This window comes from Topomyia yanbarensis, chromosome 2 (genome assembly GCF_030247195.1).
Source record: "Topomyia yanbarensis strain Yona2022 chromosome 2, ASM3024719v1, whole genome shotgun sequence".
NCBI lineage: Eukaryota > Metazoa > Arthropoda > Insecta > Diptera > Culicidae > Topomyia > Topomyia yanbarensis.
The window spans coordinates 71,589,912-71,609,897 of record NC_080671.1 but is presented as its reverse complement, the minus strand read 5'-3'; the positions used below and the strand labels follow the sequence as shown (position 1 = coordinate 71,609,897).

Here is a 19,986-nt window from a genome sequence, read left to right as displayed (position 1 = left end):
AAGCTTCGTTGACGAAGCATAGGTTCTAATGCATAGATGTGGAGTTGACTCAATAATCCCGACAAATGCGGATAACCTAGAATAATCTTAGCGATGAAAGCAGCTTGGCATCTTAATGGGACCTTCTCCTGGATTCGGCGAAAAATCAAACAAATATTTGAGAATTTTTGAGGAAAAATGCAAAGACATACGACCTTCTGCTTTTGATATTTTATCTGTAACTTATCGATAATTAGAAAACGATTTATTTATCATTTTCTAATTATCGATAAATAACGAATCTAGCAGTAGTTCGTATGTCATTTCGTTTTTCCACAAAAAATTGGCAGCGTAGTTAGTGTAACGCATTTCGATGTGTAGCAATGTTCGAGGGCGTAAAATACGCGTTGGGGCGAACAGGTTGATTTGTCCAATGAGATCGGGTACATCATACTCAGCCAACAAAGCTAGATATGAAAATGGCCTGCGAAGCGTGTCTACGTTCTTGTAAAGTATGTAGTAGGGTGGGGCATTGTTATATGGAAAAATGTAATCATAGCCACATCAACCGAGCACAGCACTTTTTTGGTTCCTTTTGGGGTCCCAAATAACTGTGCAAAATTTGGGGTCGATTGGTGTTGACCCGGCGTAGCGCATTGCGTTTGAAATTTGTATGGAGATTAGTATGGGAAAACCTACATTTTTGCATTTTCAATTCTACAGACTACAATTCTTCCTGTAGTGTGCCAACAAATAGATAGAAGTATAGTCCAGGATATGCTGAACAACTTTGCCGAAGGATGTATGGTGTTAGAATGTCTCTAAGCCACGTTATAGCTGTTCAAAATTTGATACATCGAATTAAATGACAAAAATAATTTTTATTGCCAACACTGCCGGTGTACCAATGGTATTTCATATAGCATTCCAAAATAACATTATATATTTTAGTTTTACCACATTGATATGTTTGGATGAATTATTCAAAAGCCTTAGCTCAGTTTCATGAGCGTAGGTAGTTGAGCAATGGGGCGTAGTGAGGGGGGGGGGTTTAATATGTAGAAATTCGAACTGAAATGTTGTCGAGTTGGAATGTTCAGATGAATTGCATAATAGTAACGATGAAATAAAACATACTGTATCCCTTTGCCTTGACTTTTATCAATAGAAGTTACGTTACAGACTGAATCAATTGATGTCGAGTTGATATGTCAGAGGATTGCATTGATTATGTTTCATTTTAATAGGCACTATGGGATGCTCATTTCGATGCTATTCGATCACCTGAAGCAAAAATTGTTGTAGGGATCTGATAGATTTCATGTTGAAATCCAGAAATTAGCTTCACGCCTCGTGATCGATGTTATTTTGGAATGCTATATGAAATATGCTATATGAAATACCATTGGTACACCGGCAGTGTTGGCAATGAAAATTATTTTTGGCATTTAATTCGATGTATCAAACTTTGAACAGCTATAACGTGGCTTAGAGACATTCTAACACCATATATCCTTCAGCAAAGTTGTTCAGCATATCCTGGACTACACTTCTATCTATTTGTTTGCATACTAAAAGAAGAATTGTAGTGTGTAGAAATAAAAATGCAAAAATGTAGGTTTTCCCATACTAATCTCCATACAAATTTCAAACGCAATGCGCTACGCCGGGTCAACACCAATCGACCCCAAATTTTGCACAGTTGTTTGGGACCCCAAAAGGAACCAAAAAAGTGCTGTGCTGAAAAAACGATCATTTTGCCCCACCCTAGTATGTAGTCCCAATAACCTGCACCAGCTCACATATGGTGGCAGGTTCAACAGATCATTCCAAGGCAATTGACGTAAAATATATCGTATAAATATGTGCGCTGGACAGCTTGAATCCTTTCACTCCATGTTGCATCGTAGAGGCACCAGACGATGCTTGCAAATTCTAACTGCGAGCGCACCAGTGAGCAATATGAAACCTTGAAACACAAAGGATCCAGGAGTTCGCTGGAAATTTTGAACATAAAACCCACACTCTTAAAAATATTTACATCTCGCAAGATGCACATTTTTTTGTTGTTGTTGGAGACGAACCACTGCGATCCGTATTTAGGTCTATTGTGGTTATGTGCCACTATAAAAGGAGTGTCACAATGCACTTGAATTTAATTCAAGAACTTGTAAAAATACACTTTGTTCACAATTCTTCAACTTCATTCAACCGAGTGCTACATCTAAAGAAACACACTAGTTTGAAGCGGCACTCCATTTTGTCCCGTCCGGTGCGATTATCATTTAAAATCTAAACCCACTGGAAAACTGTGATCTTTGAAACAGCCAATCCCGTCCTTCAGTAGATCCGCGAATGCCAAATTTGAATCGATAACTACACCATCGATCTCGACTTTGTGAGCGGACATGTAAACGCGCTAGTTTTTCTTAAAAGTCTTGTCACCAGTAACGTTATTTGTTTGCTTTAGACAAAATATCACAATCCTGAGCTTATCTAGGCGAACTTTCGAGATATCTAGTACAACTGAATATTTTTGCGTCTTGCGGAATATTGGAATAATTCTCGGACCATCTTTGATTCGAAAGAAGATCGGATATGTTCGAACCCAGTTAAATGTATTTGATTTTAAATGGTTGATCTTAAATTTGGAAATGCAGCTTTAATTTTTTTATATACAACAAATATTTTAGAAATCCATGAAATGTCAAAATCTGGTGTCAAATCGAAAAAAACACATTTATTTTTATTGGAAAATCTCAGTTTATAAATTCAAAGTACCAGCAAGTACTTTTGTCAAAATTCTTTTTTTGTATAATTGAGAATACGTATTATCTATCGGCTAATCGTAAAATATCTCGTCAGTCCATTGCACAGTGGTCCGAATTCAGAAGTTAGAATGACAAATATATTTGTGACTAAACTATTGGTTCTAGAGATGAGGGATTCCATGAGAAACCGGCCGACCAGAAAATATGACCATCGTCAATTCAAACGAAACTTTGAAGTTGTGTTCGATTTATGAATATCCAATATTTTCTCTGAGAATTGCAATATTTTGATACAAGAGCAATTTTTCAAAAGGGTGTAAACATTAGTGCGTGCATAAATTTCAATTTTTTTTTTGTTCGATTGCTATGTTTTATACAGCAAAACTTTCTTAGAACGAGTTTCAGGGAATTAATACTTATGTGCGAAAAAATATACTGAAAAAAATGTTGTGTCATTTTTCACAAAAACAAAAATTTGTGTTTAAAATATAAATTGAGAAAAAACCCATTTTTTTCTAATTTTTTATATTTTATAAACAAAAACCTAAAGAGAAAAGAAATATTTTGAATGTTATTGTATGATGGAGAACTTATCGGTAAAAAAGTTTTTCTAACAATATCTTTATACATGTTTTTAAATTTCATGCTAATTGACATACAAAACTGTAATTTTATTACAGAATACATAACTTAGTCTTATTTTAAATCAAAATGCATTTAACGAAAATCTTCCTAAATGCTATAGTTTTCGAGATATTTGGAATTTTGTTCCAACAAAAACAGTTAATTCGTGTGATTATGCCCTTTTTAAAAGTTATTCGCGTTACCTCATCATAAAATGTCAAAAATCTAATGCTTATCATTTTAAAGAAATTTTTTCAGTGTATTTGGATCATGGAGAAGCTTTCAATAAAAAAGTTTTCCTAACAACAACTTTTGACATATTTTTATAATTCATACAATTTGCAGTCAAAAATACAATTTTCTTTTTAAATATGATTTCAAACGCTATTTTAAATCAAAAGGCTATTAACAAAAAATTTCTGAAATGTAGATATCTCGAGATATTTCAAATTTCGTTTTAATAACTCAATTCTTTTGTTTTCTTATGACCTTTTCAGAAGTTATTCGCATTTTTCCATCAAGAATAATAACTTTTTCAAAAGGCCCATAACATTTCCAGTAACTTTCTCTTTGACATTAAGGTGATATTGTAAACCATTTGAAAGCTATACGAAAACAACCAAAATATGATCGAACTATTTAGTTGAATTAGAAACCCCCCCCCCTGGTTGAATAGTATTTTGATTGTTTTCGTATAGCTTTCAAATGGTTTACAATAACACCTTAATGTCATAGAGGAAATTACAGGAAATGTTATGAGCCTTTTGAAAAAGTTATTATTCTTGATGGAGAAACGCGAATAACTTCTGAAAAGGTCGCAATAAAACAAAATAATTATGTTGTTAAAACAAAATTTGAAATATCTCGAGAACTACTACATTTCAGAAAATTTTTGTTATAAGCATTTTGATTTAAAATAGCGTTTAGAATCATATTTAAAAAGAAAATTATATTTTTGACTGCAAATTGTATGAATTATAAAAATATGTCAAAAGTTGTTGTTAGGAAAACTTTTTTATTGAAAGCTTCTCCATGATCCAAATACACTGAAAAAATTTCTTTAAAGCGATAAGCATTAGATTTTTTACATTTTATGATGAGGTAACGCGAATTACTTTTAAAAAGGGCATAATCACACGAATTAACTGTTTTTGTTGGAACAAAATTCCAAATATCTCGAAAACTATAGCATTTAGGAAGATTTTCGTTAAATGCATTTTGATTTAAAATAAGACTAAGTTTTGTATTCTGTAATAAAATTACAGTTTTGTATGTCAATTAGCATGAAATTTAAAAACATGTATAAAGTTATTGTTAGAAAAACTTTTTTACGGATAAGTTCTCCATCATACAATCACATTCAAAATGTTTCTTTTCCCTTGAGATTTTAATTGACAAAATATAAAAAAAAACAAGAAAAAAGGGGTTTTTTGTAATTTAAAATTTTAACACAAATTTTTGTTTTTTGAAAAATGACGCATTTTTTTCAGTGTATTTTTTTCGCACATATATATTGATTCTCTTAAACTCGTCCTCAGAAAGTTTTGCTGTATAAAATACAGTAATCGAACAAAAAAATTGAAAGTAATTCACGTATGTTCACGCCCTTTTAAAAAATTGTCCTTGAGTCAAAATAATTTTACTGATTGTGGAAAATGTTTAGTCTTCCATGCCGATGAAATGTGTAAAGTTTCATAGGAATCCAAGATGGTCGATCAGGATTTTAATTATTTTCGGACTGATCTTTGTGGAATTCCTCAGCTTCTGTCTTCGAATCAAATAATCTGTATCAACTTATGCATGTTTTGAGATATTGGCCATTAGGGTGACCCTAATTTTTGACATGATCTGAAATTTTTTTCGAAATAACTTGAGATATAGTAAGCATGTGTTCAGAAAAATTATAGTAAAACCTTTTCTAAGCAACTTTTCGGAAAACGTCATATTTGGAACTTCAATGGTTTTAATTTTTCAAACAGGGTTGCTATGATTAATAATAAAACGCACTTGTTTTGAAGTCATGCTGCTTCTTTAGTTAATAACTTTTCTCAGCGTATTTTCACAAACTTAAAATGTTCCACGATTGTGTTCAGTTCAAGAATACCTTTAGAAATATATAGTGTTCTCATGAACTGATTGATGAGGTGGTTTTTTTTAAATTTATTTTCAATTTTTTTCGATTTCCCATACTAATTTCCATATAAACTTTGAAATTTTTGAGGGGTCCGTAGACACAACCGATCGGTACCAAAATTTTCACAATTACTAAGGGCCATAAAAGGAATCAGTAGAGCCTGGTGGAGCTAAAAGTCAAAAATTGAACTAAACCCTAGTAACAATTGTGGTTTTATGATAGTTTTATAGCCACTGATAAAACTTAGATTGCACTTGTAGCGTGCTATAAAATTTCAATTGTTACTTGGGTACCAACCAGAAAACATGTGTTACAGTTAAGGTAAGGGAAGTGACGGCATTCGGTTGAGTTCGATGTGGAACGACGATCGAATGGCCGAGTGTGCGCGGCCATCTAGACATGCATGTAAGAAAAAATTGCTTTCGGCAGCGAAAAGATTGCATTCCATTGCTGTGCTGTTTTGCCTTTGGCCGGTGAGGCCTGATAAGGTCCTACTAGAAGCAATAGTGCGTGCGCAAAAGAAAAATGTTCGTGGTAAGTCACAAAAGGTAAAAGCCGCATGCGTTTCGGTGTCTGGGTGTTTATATGTGAGCGAATCACGGTGCCTGCTATCCGGTTCACAACAACGGCAAAAATTGGAATCCCGAAAGTCACGGTTGGAGGTGCGAATGTTCAACGAAATAATGCTGTGGAGTAGAGCCAACTATCTGTCTCAAACCGCAGTCGTTTGGAACGTGTAAGCCGATTTTGCCAAAGCTGTACGTATGAAGAGTTTGCACCCGATCCGAGAAACGAAGAACCTTAGGAGAGTGGCGGCGAGTCTATGGGCTTCCCCTGCCCTGGAGCCAGGTTTCGAACCGACAAGCGTAGGAAGTCTACTCGTGACGGAAGAGTCTAAACGTGTCCAGGAAATTGTGATGTTGACTACGGCGAAGTCTGTCCGTGCAATAAGGGTTGTTTGCAGTAACACTGTCAGCCGTGAAGCGAGCATTCGGAAACGTGAAAGAACACCGCCGTCATCTCAAGAAGCTGATGCTCGAATAGGTCGTACACCAACGAGGGAAGCAACCACACATTCGTTCGACTAGCGGATGACTCATGCGATCAGGCCAGTTGATGACGGCGCGCAGTGATCATCTTCCCGACCGCCGCCGAATTTGATGAGAAGTTCACATTGCACAGTGGTCCCAATCCAGAATTTAGGATGACGAAAAACATTTGTGACTAAACTACTGGTTCTAGAGATTTCATGTCTTCGGAACAAATAATCTGTGTCAATTGGGGCATCTTTTGAGATGGGTGCTATTAGGGTGGTCCTTATTGTTTGTACGATCTGAAAATTATTTTCGAAATAAGAAGAGATAGAACAATTAAGTGTTCCGCAAAATTGTAGTACAACCTTTTTCAAGCAACTTTGCTGAGGACGTCATATTTGTAACTTTAATGGTTTTAATTTTACAGCTATTAACATGTTGTGTGATAGGGTATCCCTAACAAAATCAGTTTTTTCGTTATAACCTTTTAAATAATTTTTTTCCGTCAATAGCGTCTTCACAAAACATTTATAGCTTATTGAGACAAATATTATTTATATGGACATATTTGAGATAGCTCATTTAGTTCAAAAGTTATGAGCATTTTTAGCAAAAAACACAACCTTTTCAAATGTTGATATCTTAAAATGAAGCAAGTGAAATTTATTTCTTCTTTTTGCATTCGAAAGACCACAATTGGTAGTATGTTTTATGAAAAAAATCTCAGAGGTCATTTTTGTTTAACTCATTTTATTTTAGTTTGAATATTGAGAATATTACTACTATTTGTAGCATTAAAAGTAAAACGGTCAGTGTAACCTAGCAACTATTTTTAAAATAAGATCAGATAGATAAACAACATCTCAAATAAAACCTCTCGAGTGTGCCGAAGGGCCCGCTGAGTTGTTTCCGATGTATTTCGTTTCGCCTGAGCCGCGGAAAACCTTTCCAGCACTACGTCATAATGTGGCGAAGAGTCCGCTGAATTATTATTAGTCACAGCCATGGTAGAATCCATTTCGTCGCTGTTGTGCTATTTTATGACAAGCGCCATTTAGCACATTTCGAGAAAAACGATTTTTAAAGTTTGAGATTGAATATCTTGTAACTTATAAATGGTAAAACCAATTAAGAGAAGACAAGCTTCTATCTATTCTGTGTTAATCTCCCAAATATTACGAGGATCGGTAAACTGCATTGCGAGTTTTTACTAAAAATGTAAACAAAAGTCGCACTCACACGTGTCATAGGTGTGTATTGATGACAAAATTTGTATGGCGTGTCATAATCGTGCATGGAAAATTTTCCATAGAGAAAAAGCACCAATTATAAACTTTTATTCATATCTTTGGTTTAATTTGGTCTATAAACAATCGGTTGGAAGCATTTTGAAGGAAATGAGTTAGGGAATCTAGAAAAAATAGTAACTTTTGGTTGCAGTGTTGCCAAATATGCTATATTTTCAGTTTAAAACTTAAACTGTGTTTTTCTCGCAACTCGTGTATTTTTCTTTTGAAAATTTTTATGCCATTGTGTTCCTCAGACATTTTTACGTATAAAAACATCTAAAACTTCAATATAACTTGAGCAAATCTGAAGATATAGTGAATTGAAGCAAAAAACTAATAATTTCTCATCATGGTTTTTGCTATATCTTAGTAACCAAGTAGAATTTCAAAATTCTAAAAATGCCACTTTGTAGAGATTTTTCAGATAAGTAATGTGGCATATCTAACTCAGTTTGCCCCAAAATGGCGTTTGTCATAAGATAGCACAACAGTGACGATTTGGGAATCGGAAAACCTTTCCAGCACCCTGCTTAAGTGCGGCGAAAGGCCCATGCATGCTGTTAATTTGTCACGAGTAATCAAGATCCGGGTAGCATCCGGAAGATCTAGAAATCTGGAACATTATTTGACCTATTTTTCAACAAGATCATAGGGTCCGAAGTAAGCAGCAATTTTTTTAATACATACATCTTCAATATTGGCAACGCTGCTAAATTTTCTTGAATGGTTTTCTCGAAACTTGCCGATAGACTAGAAAAACTCTAGAAAGAGAACTGCGGAGACTCCATTTTGTATCGATTGGATTCGCGTTTAGCTGTCAAAAAAGGGATCCAATCGAACATTGCCTATCCTTATAACATTGGACGTGTTGCCATACAATGCCGGGACATACGTTGCCAAAAATGCTGTTTTTCTCTCCGCAGTTCTCTTACTAGAGTTTTACTACGATAGACTTATTCCTCATTTCTAATGCCCCAGTGAAAAGGCTTTAGAAACGAGGAATAAGTCTATCCGCAAGTTTCGAGAAAACCATAGAAATACATAGAGTAGAATGGGGTCAAACAGGTACGGGTGTACAATAAGTATAGGGCAGTATCTTTTCAATGTTATTGCAGAGGTAGCTCGTGTTCCGTGAATTAGATACACGGTAGAGAGCATCGTTGACGACTATCATTTCGGCTGTTGCCGTGAAGCAGCTGTATTAGTTACGACGTCGTTTGTGTTTTCGCGTGTTGTTCTGCGGAAACGAATTGTCTTTCGTCCTCAGTACATTACATTTAATCAACGTAAAAAGCATCAAGTGAGTTGTTTCTTACGTAGAAATTAATATTGAACAAGAGTATTGTGTTGGTTTTTTAATATTTTTGTTTTTGAAAAAGATTCGGACATCAACATGGAACATACGCTACCAACAAGAAGAAAAGCATGCTTGACGATAGACGAACCAAGTACGCGTACCAAAAGTTAATGAAGGGTTGCAGATAGAGGAACCAACCGTACTTGTGATCGTAAATCATTCTCGTTGCTTCCAAATAGCATGCAAAAACTTGGGCGTTTATTTTTGCTTTGCTATTGATAACGGCGAGAATGATACCTAATTGATCCAATAAATCTGCATTCAAACCCGTGATCTCACAAACTCCATTCATCAAAAACTTTTCTTGTCGCGTTGTCATCATTGGAATTGCCTCCACTGGGTAATGGCTCATTAATTCGAACGCTCGATCTTTTCTTTGACGATTTGTCGTCTTTCCAACACGCCACTTTGGTGTTTCCTTCTTAAAACGTCGTCATCGACCACCGATTCTTAACATTTCCTTTCGATCATGCCCATATGATCCTGCGTAGCTCTAGCTTTCTGTTCTAAGTTTACGAATGATTAACTTTAGAATACCTATCTTTATTTTTCGATTTTAACATCTTTCGTTTCTCTTATTCATAAATTTTCCGAAAATAGCTAACAAAGTTGATACTGTAAATTAAAATATGTGTGACTAGGATGGCTAGCCAAACATCACACTACGTTCTCCGCTGTTCAGATGGATTGATACACGACTACATTAGAAACAACAACTCAGTGGGCCCTTTGCCACACTCGGGCAGTTTTATTTGAGATTTTGTTTATCTATCTGATCTTATTTTAAAAATAGATGCTAGGTTACACTGACCGTTTTCCTTTTAATGTTACAAATAGTAGTAATATTCTCAATATTCAAACTAAAATAAAATGAGTTAAACAAAAATGACCCCTGAGATTTTTTTCATAAAACATACTATCAATTGTGGTCTTTCGAATGCAAAAAGAAGAGATCAATTTCACTTGCTCCATTTTAAGATATCAACATTTGAAAAGGTTGTGTTTTTTTTGCTAAAAATGCTCATAACTTTTGAACTAAATGGGCTATCTCAAATATGTCTATATAAATAATATTTGACTCAATAAGCACTAAAAGTTTTGTGAAGACGCTATTGACGGAAAAAAATTATTTAAAAAGTTATAACGAAAAAACTGATTTTATTAGGGATACCCTATCACACAACATTTTAATAGCTGTAAAATTAAAACCATTAAAGTTACAAATATGACGTCCTTAGCAAAGTTGCTTGAAAAAGGTTGTACTACAATTTTGCGGAACACTTCATTGTACTATCTCTTCTTATTTCGAAAACAATTTTCAGATCGTACAAACAATAAGGACCACCCTAATGTCACCCACCTCAAAAGATTCCGCAATTGACACAGATTATTTGTTCCGAAGACATGAAATCTCTAGAGCCAGTAATTTAGTCACAAATGTTTTTCGTCATCCTAAATTCTGGATTCGGACCACTGTGCATTGGGGTAATTTAGTGGTGTTGAATTCATACTTGATGTTAATTTCATTTATCTCAATATTTTGGCACTAAGGATGGTTTGAAAATTCATCATTTACGAATATAAAGTGCACTATATCTAAAAATTCATTTTCAAAAAATTTGGTGTGGTCAATTTTTAGCAGAATGCACAATTTTTCAACTGTTTATAATGCTAAGAGACATCTATAAATTGCATTACAAAGCCTGGATAATCAAACACTACCATGCGTCTCCTTCAGACATATCATGAAAATCATAACAAAATATTCATTTTCGGAAATTACACTAATTTTCAAGTGTCTTTAATAACAAGCGATGTTTTCGAACTATTTAAAAAAAAGTACAGCCACTTTGAACACTACAATTTCCATTTGATGCTCGATTTTTTATGTGTTCTTCATGTCAAGAAAAAGAAATACATGTATCGGCTAAATCGAATAGCAAGTATAAGTCCACCGAATAACCTTTCAAATGAAACCAGTTTGACCCTAATCGGAATCTTAACTAAAAATATATATTCATTTGAAAAACTTAGGCTTGATTACAGTTTTTTCTAATCTAGCTTTCGTCCTCAAGACTTAATATTTTGAGAATTCCATTCAACCTGTTTACAAACAGAAAAATGTTAAATCATGAAAAAATTAAAATAGAATTTTGAGGTTTTTTTCCGGCTAGGCGACACAGTGCGGCGCGGCGATGACGTCAGCGAAAATCGAATGAGCGTGCACACTAGTGAAAGTATTAATTCATTACCCGATTTGAGTCTTTGCCCCTACATGTATGTTTAGGGATTTCATTTATTCATTTTTTAGATTTAGGTTAGTAAAGGCACATATGCTTGACGGTCTACGAACCATGTATCAAAAACTTATGATGGGTTGGTAATTAACTATTCCAACCACACTCGTAAAATTTGCTCACTTCTTACAAATAGTGCACTATATGTGTTGCTATTTAGACTAGCTAGACATAGTTAATACAAATAAAATCACAAAAAATCAATTTCCAACCGTTATCTTCTATCAGAATATTATCACACAAAATCACTTATTTATCTGATCACTCGTCTTACTTTTGATGCCACAAACAGTTTTAGTGTTCTGGCATCCAGAATACAATTAAATGAGGTACACAAAAGCGTCAGAAAATATTTTCTTAAATAAGTCATTAACTATGAAAGATCCTTAAAAGTGCGTTTTTCGCTGCTGCACTGTTGCATCAGAACAATTGAAATCTCCTGAGCAGGGAGCACCACAGTGGCGTGTTGGAAAATTTTCCGCAGTGCTGCACCTACCAGGAGCCAAAGAATTAAAGCTGTCGAGCGCAGATTCATGCGTTACGTCAATTGCCGCTTAACCTGCCACCATACGAAGACCGTTGTCGATTATTAGGATTACACCATCAATCTCTACTTCACGGGCGGGTACGTAGACAAGATACTTCTTCGTAAACAGCTAGCAGCGAACAATCATATTTACCTACTCAAGGTTGTTGACAGATAACATACATTAATCTGGTCGGACCATGGCAATATCGTTCACGGTCGAGTATTATTTAGTTAGGGGCCGTTCATAAACCACGTAGCCTCATAGGGGGGACGGGGAGTCTGGCAAAAGTCTACGTTTGTCTACGAGGGGGGAGGGGGGGGGGTCTTTGAAAAAGTCTACGTAGACTTTTATTTTTTGTTATTCTCGTATTACTAATTATAAATGGGATTTAAAGAGAGTTGTATTCAAAATATCGGTCTATTCAGTATTTATGCAGAAACTTCGAGGCTATTAAGGTAACTACTCGTTAAGCGACCACTCAACCCAGAACCCACGATTTTTTTTTGGACAACCTCTCACGTTGTTGTTTCTTGCGTATATTTTGATATAGTTTTGATCTATGAATAATACAAAATGACAGTTCCAAAGACGATCGCCAAAAACTCCTCTCGTCGGAAGGTTTTGACTGTGAAATCATCTGAAACACCACTAGTTAGCAGACATGCATGGACCATTAAATGCATGAACCATAAAAAGTTAAAAAATGGTCAAAGTTAAGCATTAAAACCATCATTGTAACAACAAAACACCCGATTAAATGGTTTTTTAAAAAAAATTTTATTTATTGATTTCGGTGGTTAAAGCAGTAGTGTAGTTAAACTTTTACAACAAAGTGTTTACTCGAGTTAATCAGCTTCGTTTGCAATCATTTACACTGATTACAAAATCTTTAAACACCCGTTAAATTTTACGTCTTGACCCTACGCAACTCCGTGCAAATCGGTTTTACTATATTTATCTTTGAAAACATTCGGAGTTAAACTTTGATACTTTGCGATAATACTTTCAGGTGATACGGCTATTAATCACACAAGAAAAATAAATATTTTTGGGAAGATTTAAATAGCTTCGTTCAAATAAGGCAATTTAGATTATCTTATTATCTTAGAAATATTGAAATTTGTTCACGAAAAGTGAAATTTGTGTGCATGTTTGGTTTATTATTTTAATCTAGATGATAGTGCACATCGACAGTATTATTTTGTAATTGTTTCTTATAATTTAACAATTTTGAATGCACCAGTAAGGCTCAAAAAGTGTTTAGCAATTCTGCATTGTTGGTGTAGCTCGCACTTCGACCAAAATTTTAACTAATTATAGCAATATATCTTTTTACATACACTTGAGTGACAAACCTTGAAAAAAAGTATTCCGCTACACAAACATTGGAAAGCACCTTGAATTGGTATTAATTGATTTGATCAATCATAGACAAAAACAAATGTGAAAAACCTTTCTTCAATATTTAAAAAGCTTGAAATAAATCTGAACGCTAATTTTGAATTGAACATTACAATGTGCTTCTTCCCGCGAATAAAAAAATAAAAGTCTGCGTAGACTTTTGGCGTGGGGGGGGGGTTTGCTAAAAGTCTACTAAGGTCTACAAGGGGGGAGGGGGGGGGGGGGGGCTAAAAATTCTCAAATTTCGGTCTACGTGGTTTATGAACGGTCCCTTAGAAGATGCGATATATTGATGCTGTTAAAAGCTTATCTTTGGTCTGGAAGTACACCATCCAGGGGCAGGTTGTATTAGATGGATATAATTTGTATCGAAAATGTTATTTGTAATGATATTAAATAGAAATAAAGATATACTTTGGTATTCATGTGTATTTTTAGGCTAGTGTATTCTGAAATGTTGTAAAGCATTGCCTGTAAACCTATTGTAAAAATATTGCTGGGCTTTTAAAAGCATTTGAAGGCTGCTTTGACATTGTGATTCTCAAATATGCTTTTCACGACCAGAGAATTTTATGAGGACCATCACAGGTCTATATTTTCGTTTCATTTTATATTTAACATATTTTGTTTGCATGATTATACAACTAGAAAGTGTAATTTAGTTTCAATCATCAACGAAATGCTAGTTAGGGTTTTGTATCCTTAGAATAATACAGGTAAACTTCGATATAACGTACATCTCGGTTTAAAAATTGTACGTTATATCGAATTGTACGTTATATCGAAGCATGCAAAATGTTCAAAGAATTGTTGTTCATGGTACTTTATTGTGTAGAATTTTGATAACGCGTAACTAATTTTCAAAATCTAACTTACCTAGCAGTGCGAAACAACTTTTCTAATAAGAAAATTATAGTGGTTCCAGAAAAAAAGATGCCGCAATCAATTTTTTTCTTATATGAATTAAATTTAGTGAAAATATTCTTTTCTTTATTTTGATTACAGAGGTTTTAACCTTAGGGTCATTTGCCTCTTTGTCGGGTTAGAGAAATCTCTTTTGAAAAATCCCTAACACAGTGTTCAGGGTTGCGAATTGAACCCAGGTGAGCTGCGTACAAGGCAATCGATTTACCAACTACGCTATCTCAACCCCCGAAAACATTCTTATTCTGACTCCTTTCCTAATTATTAAGTCATTAGTCATAATTATTCTGTCTGGGCTCCTAAAGTGTTTTTTTAATATTCCCACCGTCTGCGCCTCATAAAATAAAAGCAACTTATGAACTTTAATCATTAGAATAGAGTATAAAGATCCACTTGTATCCACGATTCAAGAATTTCTAAAGATATTTCAGTCCGCTAATTGGTTTCCTAAATACCCCAAACCGATCGTAAAGCGTGCACAGTGGCCGTATAACTACAAATAAGATCTCTCACACTTTTTGTGGTACAGTATGCCGTGGAACTTAAATATTGCCATTCGGCCCAGAGAATAAGATTCCGCAGTCCCGAAACCAACCAACAATGGTCACACAAATATTATCAATTTTAGTTTTCAGTTAGAACTTAACTGATCTTGAATAATTTATTGAGATAAATGATTGGTTTTAATAAATTACGATCATACGCAAATGAAATTGAAAAAAATCGCTCTCGCAACCTTCAATGAAGAGCCAATTCCTAAAATGCTCATTAGAAGTCCAATTAGTACGTTTTAAGATTGTGTGTAACGTATTGAATTGCGTAATTGAAGAGAAATTTGGACCTGAAAAATAAACTAAAAAATATGTACGTTATATCGAGGAAAAATGTACGTTATACCGAGTGACGCTGTATCGAGGGTACATTATATCGAGGGTACGTTGTATCGAAGATTACCTGTACCAGCAGTAAAAATTAACGAATCTACAGAATAGCATTGAAATTATTGCGATTAATGCATCGCATTAACACACATCCCTGGTACTGGTGTCATGCACAGATCAGTCCAACGAAGCACAGGTGCACATCAAAAGAACTCTAGTACAACGCTAGACAAAGCATACCAGACCCTAACCTCTCCTAGCTGGTCTAGTGTAATGGAAGACCAAAGCATCGAGCCGTGAAAAGGCCTCCGCATAAAGTGAAAGGAATCAAACGAGAAAGTCACACTATAAAGCACACTGCAAGTCACACCGATCGACCGGGGCGACCGCGCTATTGTTGACGTCAGCAGATGAGCAACAGATTATCTCGCGAGAGCTATGGTTCGACCCGTTCTGGACTATGCCATGCTGTGTGCGAGCGGTACGGTGCTGGTCTTCATTGCATATCGCACTATCATGGAGGGAGGTTATGCGATTATCCCCGTGTGATGGTGAAAGTGTGAATATTGATGAGAGGCTTGGTGCAGGTAATACCGCATGATTGTATCGTTTTTAATTACGAAATGCACGATGAAGGAATTTCTATTCATTCAAAGCCACATCGACATTAATTAGGAAAATTGTTGATGGCGACCTGAACATTGCCGGTAGGTGATATTCGTACAGATGTGAAGAAATGCAAATAAATCATATTATAATCTTGAAACTAGGTCCTTTGGCACATTTCTCATCACAAAAGGTATGAAATCTTTTTGAAATAGCCTAGTTCCCTACGGTATTTCTTCTCCACCCATCTATTGTTCTACCGTCTGGTTCAACTAAATGGCACACTCTCTTGAACTTTATTGAACTTTGGCTTACGGCGCGCGAGAAGCGTTCTGACTAGAGTCAAGGGTGCTTGTATGCAGCTCCAACCCTAAAGCCCAAGATGTAGCGGGCTCCAGACGTGAGACAATGAATAATAAATGTAGCGTGTCACCTAATGATGACATGTCTACGCACACCCTTCACTTGCGGAGTGTGATCGATACATGACTATCCTGGGAGCAATGATTCGTGGATAAGTGACAGTGTGGAATAGCTCTATGTGTAGGAATAGACACTGGCTATGATTGCGTAGGGAAGTGAGAGCTTGTTTTTAATTAGTAAAAAGAAGGATAAATATCAATACTACCGTGTCTAGTTTTAATTCAAGAGGACAATATGTAAAATCCATTGCTTGATTAAAGAGTATAGGTCAGAATTGTCTTTAGTATCATTGAACAATTTTAAGCTTGAAGTCAGCTGGAAAACTATTTTGAAATTTAAATTATTGTCGATTTTGACTTCTGTCTAGAATTGTATTAATCCCATTTGGTTTAAAATTGGCAGCACATTTGTTCAAAAATAGGTTCAAAATAGGACACCAAATCTGCATTTTTCCACATGTATTAATTATTATTCAAATCTTCAAACCACACATGAAAAGACAGTCAATAAATCTTGTTTCAAAGCTTCTATCGGGTTCATTCAGCTTCGAAATAGATGGAAGGTACAAGTCACCATTTATTTATTTAAGCTCCAAAAAATATCGTCTCATGCTCCAAGTATTTAATTCCTCAATTTCAAAGAAGAATTACCGAGTTTACTCTAGCGTCGTCACAATAAGCCAGTGGTAAATCCTGGTCACCACAAAGCTACCGAAAGTGCCACCCTACACAAATGATACCTCGTCCAACCAGCCGAGCAGCGCCGCGGACCGCACGGCCATACTCTAATGCCACCCATTAGTTCAACAAATGAAGGATTATCTTCCTGTAATCAACTTTCTAATGCTATTTAATCGCACCCTCGTCAACGATCCAACCGCCGTTCCAGCACCCGTGTGACCGGTCAGCGGCAGGAGCGGTAGCAGCACGTGGTTAAAAAAAGTGTACCGAAGCTCGTCGAACGAAAGCTGCACCATCATTCTCGACCGAGCTGTAAATACAATCACCAACACACATACATACTCTCGGGGCGCAATCGAAATGTAAAACTAGGACTGCGGCAAACGTTCTAGTCCACGGTACCAATCCAATGGACCTAGCGCTATTCCACTTTCGATGGTCTAATTTATACGAGAAGTCGGAATTTTAATATCACGTTCCCTAGGGGCTGCCAGTAAACTTACCAACGTGGACGGTAAGTACCTTATATTGCCACTGGCCGCTATCATCAGCCGGTTGATATACGTACCAAATTAATACGATGATCCTACTTTCGGCCTCTGCCTACTGGACACACACACAAACCTACTGTAAACATTCTGAATTCACAGTAGAAATGAAAATCCAATTTTACGTTCATTGATATCATGTGATATGCGGTTGTTTTGGTAGCGCGGGGGTTCCTGAGAAATTAACCTCGCATTAATTAGTCAAAATGAAACCTGGTAACTGCAATTAAGTAGAAATTTGAGCTCTTCGTTCAAACATGTCGGGTATTCGTTGATATGTTCAATGCTTGAAACTCATAGCCGTACGTTGGCAATAGGGAGTATCAGCGATTTGAGTAGAGTAAGTTTTAGGTACACGGAAAAAAATTGTCCAAAAATCTATGCAAAGAAGATCACGATTTCTTGATTTACGGAAACCGTGATCAATTCCAGAAATAATTAATAACAAACATCATATTCATGAAACTATTTGTGTTTCCAACAAAACCAGCTCGCCCAGAATATATGTATACCTTAAACCGGGGTGACATTGATCACTTTTCGAAGCAATCATTACATATTTTTAGACGCAACACATTTTTTTCAAGTTTAATATTTTTAAAACATGTACTGATGTAAGGAGCACAAGATTGGATGGTTTCACCTAAAATTGTCCGCTTACAGCTATTTTTTCAAAAATGATTTCAAGTTGATGTCCGTTTTCGTATTCCGGGGTGACTTTGATAACCTGCATGTTCACCCACATTAAGTTATTGATGTCAGTGTTTTTCATTCAAATGTTTGTTTAAACTAATTCTGGAAAGATACTCATTGTTAAATAGATGTTAATTGGTATTATACAAAGTATTCAATGTACTGTAAAATTCGAGTTACCAAAATTCGTATAATTTGCGTCCAACTAGAATAAAAGAGTCTGAAAACCTTTAAAACTGCTAAAATTGTTTTATTTCAGTGCTTTATCAATGTACAAAATGTTTCATCCATTTTAACACGTTGGGATATCGAACAATAAAAAAAAGTTGCGAGTTTTAGCTTAAAAAAATTTGAAATGATTTCCAACTAGTTTCACAAAAAAATTGTATTTAAATTAAACAAACTCTTAAAAGTAAATTTGGTAAATCCCACTCTAAAGGAAAATAAAATCTCTCTTGTAATTTATTACTCTTGCTCAAATCTGAGATTTATTTGTTTCATAAAAAATAGACACTTTATGAAGCTTCGTAAAAATAAGGTAAAGTCAAATTTCGGTTTTTTGTAGTTTTTGTACCCAAAAACCGAACAAAATACTCAAAAAGTATAACACACCAGTATTTCATAAGTTTAGAGTAAAAATAATTTCAAACTAAAATGATTCGGTAGACTATTCTGGTTTAATAAGCAATCTCCGAAAAAAGTTTCGTGTGATCAAAGTCACCCCGATGATCAAAGCCACCCCGGTTTACGGTACATGACGTTACAAATGTTGCCAGGACCCTCTCAGGTTTCATTGAAGCTTTCAGTGCATGATAACTTTGTTACAGAAAGCCACTTTGCATACTTCGTTTTTCCAAAAATGATCTAAACTGTCTTTTGAAAAGGGTCAAACTTTTTTTTACCAATTTTTTTCAAATAGCTGTAGTCTACAAATGACAAATCCTACACAAAAATGTTGTAGGAGTGATTTTCACAAAATTAGTCAAAAATCAAATTGAAAATCGATTTAAAAAATTTAAAGTCGATTTATTAAAAAAATCCCATCTTTGATTTGGATGAAAGTTTGTTTCAAGATAGATAATTATGTTCCCTACCTACCGCCAAAAATTCAAGTTGGGCACTTTCCAGGAAAAAAAAGTTATTTGATAAAACTTTTCCTTGTACAAACTAAATTTTTTTAGTGTATTTTTAACGAAAACTAAACAAATGAAAGTCATAAGCATCTCAGAATCAAATTCCCCAACTGCTAGTTGCCTGATACATTCAACAGGTATCAGTAACGAATTTAGTATAGCATCTCGGACTGGACTGGAACGAGGCCGAAGGGATTCGTTTAACGGAGATCTGGTACTAGAACACTTAGTGCACGACCAGACAACACGTTTAATATCGCGATAACCGCCACCACAGGCGCAGAGACGACACCAATACGGCGGAGATTGGCATTCTACGTATAATAATTGTACATGACCCGAGATATCACCTGAATAAAGTCATGACCCTCATCCATTCTCTTGGACCAAGGTTTGTTGATACCTTTGGGATTCCTGAACTTCCATCGCTCCACGAAATTTGGCAATTTTCGAGCGTCCTCTGAGAAGAAAAATTTAAAAATTCGTTACAGCTACGCGATCTTTAATAAATATCACCTTCTAATGCCTAAATGTCCACCTTCTCATTATCATTTTAATCCAAGTGTTAGCCTTCTCATTACCCGGAATGGAGCACTGCGAAAGAACTCAAACTAAGGTAAATTTCTATATTTTTTTTTACATTTTAACGACATTTAATTAGCTAGAGATAATGGAAAGTTAT

General features: G+C 35.3%; 1 protein-coding gene across 1 annotated transcript in view; it reads right to left on the bottom strand.

Moving 5' to 3' along the window:
• LOC131678418 (proton-coupled zinc antiporter SLC30A2-like) overlaps window positions 1-19,986 on the bottom strand; it is a 109,688-nt gene that overhangs the window by 12,268 nt on the left and 77,434 nt on the right. The window lies entirely within an intron of this gene.